Raw genomic sequence first — 2,494 nt, forward strand, 5'->3', positions numbered from 1 at the left:
TCGTTGGCTGTCCCCCGGCAGAATGCTGAAACATCAGGTTGTCTTACTGGAACAAGACGATGTGGAATTAAAAACCACAGCAATTGTTAACCCAGCAGTGTTCCTGTCAGCAGAGAACCCGATGGGAAACTTAGAACGTGACTGCCTGTTAACAATTGAACAAGTCTATTCCAGCAGACCAGACCTGAGAGATGAACCCTCGGAAAATCCTGACACGGAACTGTTTACCGATGGAAGCAGTTTTGTACAAGGAGGGAAATAAATAGCCGGATATGCCATCGTCACCACCATAAAGGTATTGGAGTCAGAGACCCTGCCTGCAAATACCTCGGCACAGAAAGCAGAATTGGTGGCTTTAAAGCAGGCCTTGCGAATGGCAGCAAGACAGAGGACAAATATCTGGACTGATTCTAAATATGCATTTGGTGTGATTCATGCTCATGGGAGCTATTTGGAAGGAAAGAGGACTGTTATCAGCCCAGGGATCATCGATAAAGCATAAAGAAGAAATTCTCCAACTCCTGGAAGATGTGTAGAAACCAAAGGAAGTGGCAGTAATGCATTGCAGAGCTCAGCAATTCGGACAGACAGCTGTAAATATAGGTAATCGATTGGCAGATAAAGCTGCAAAGGAGGCTGCAGCACAAGGTATCCTTGCATTAGTACCAGTAAAACAGATAAAAATCCCAAATTTAAAACAAAAATGTAATAAATTGGATGATCAATTAGCAGAACAATTGAAAGCGTTACAAAATACAGAAGGATAGTGGGTAATGCCAGAAAAATAAGTAATAGTAACCCTGCAAGTTATGTTAGAACTTGCAAAAGAGAAGCATGAGCAAACACATTGGGGTGTAGATGCTATGGTTTCGAGTTTGAAAATATCTGTTGTGTGTATAAGGATGACAGGAATGGTTAAATCAATAGTAGCTAAAAATGTCTAATCTGTCTTAGAAACAATCCCCTGAACCAAAAGAAAACACCTTTAAGAGTAACAAAACAAGGAAATTCTCCCAGAGATTATTAGCAAATTGATTTTTCTAAGTTACGCAGACAAAATAGATACAGATATTTGCTAGTGCTGATCGATACATTTTCAAGGTAGCCAGAAGCTTTCCCTTGCTGCACCAACAAAGCTAGAGAAGTAGTTAAAATATTATTGAAAGAAATAATACCAAGATTTGGGGTGCCAGTAGGAATGTCCTCTGATAGAGGACCTCACTTTGTAGTGGATGTAGTTCAATGAATTAGTGAAATCTGGGGTACAAAACAGGACCTACATACCCCCTGGAGACCACAATCAAGTGGAAAATTGAGGGGATGAACCAAACACTGAAAAGACAAGTAAGTAAAATCTGTCAAGAAGTGTCTTTAAAATGGCCGATGGTAAACCTTACCAGACTCCTCTCATCCCAGGAGATATGAAGGTAGCAGGGGAAACAGATTTGAAAGTGTATTTGATTTCTTTAGGAAAAGTCCTTAGAGCCCTCCAAAGATACATCATGCTGACAAGATCACTTGCCTTAGATATGCCTGCACATCAGTATCAGCCAAGTGATTTCATGTATGTAAAGACATAGAAGTCTGAACCACTGCAGGAGAAGTGGAAGGGACCCTTCCAGGTACTGCTAACAACTTATACTGCAATCAAAGTAGAAGGAGTAGAACCGTGAATACACTACATTTGAGTGAAGAGGGCCCCTTCATGGAAGATCATCAATAAGGATCCAGAGACTGCAAAGTTGACTTTAAAATATGTTTAAGAAGAGGAGAACATCATTGTAAAACATGAGAAAAATAGATTCTGATTTGGAGACTGATGATGATGAGAGCATTGTTTGAAGTAGAGGCACATTGATCAAGATTGAGAGCAGAGAGTGAGAATCCGCTGTCAACAGAAGCAGAACAGTTGATACACATCTCAAGAAGAATTCCAGAAGAAAACTTAATGATAAGATTGATAAAACAGTTTGCTAATTTGCAAAATGTTATCCAAGTAACGGCATGTCTCCCAATCCCAAGAGCAGTAGGTGAATCAGTTTCATGGGGAATTTTGATGACAGATAGAAAAAGATACCCAAGAAATTCAACAAGAAATGCAAGAGAATTGGCTGGATAAAATTTTTAGTAGATTAAGTTGGAAATTGAGTTCATGGATCAAATCTTTGATTCAAACTGTATTATTGTTATTAGTAGCATTTTTTTATTAATACTACTTGTTTACTACTGTTTAAAAAGAGAACTCACTAAGAGAACTGCCCTCAAATGAATTGTTATGCAAGCAGTAACTAAGAGACAAGATTTGAGTGATTCAACCGAGACACTCCCACCATCATACAATGAATCCACAAATTAATGAATTAAATGAATTAGTTGTTTAAAGTGGAAGTATTGAAAAAATGATTATTTCAAAACTTCCAAAGGGGGGAAATGTAACCAAAATGATGATGAAATTGTTATGTATCTTAGTTTTCAGCATTGGGGTGATGGGATC

General features: G+C 38.5%; 1 long non-coding RNA gene across 1 annotated transcript in view; it reads right to left on the bottom strand.

Annotated features, from left to right (window-relative positions):
• The window catches only part of LOC118452453, a 5,160-nt gene extending 4,667 nt beyond the window's left edge, over window positions 1-493 (bottom strand). Inside the window, exon 1 of the long non-coding RNA XR_004842214.1 lies at window positions 229-493. This is a non-coding gene — a long non-coding RNA (uncharacterized LOC118452453). The remainder of the gene's footprint in view (window positions 1-228) is intronic.
• Between the last annotated feature and the right edge of the window lie 2,001 nt (window positions 494-2,494).

Source organism: Egretta garzetta, unplaced genomic scaffold, assembly GCF_000687185.1.
Source record: "Egretta garzetta isolate BGI_Z169 unplaced genomic scaffold, ASM68718v1 scaffold496, whole genome shotgun sequence".
Taxonomy (NCBI): domain Eukaryota; kingdom Metazoa; phylum Chordata; class Aves; order Pelecaniformes; family Ardeidae; genus Egretta; species Egretta garzetta.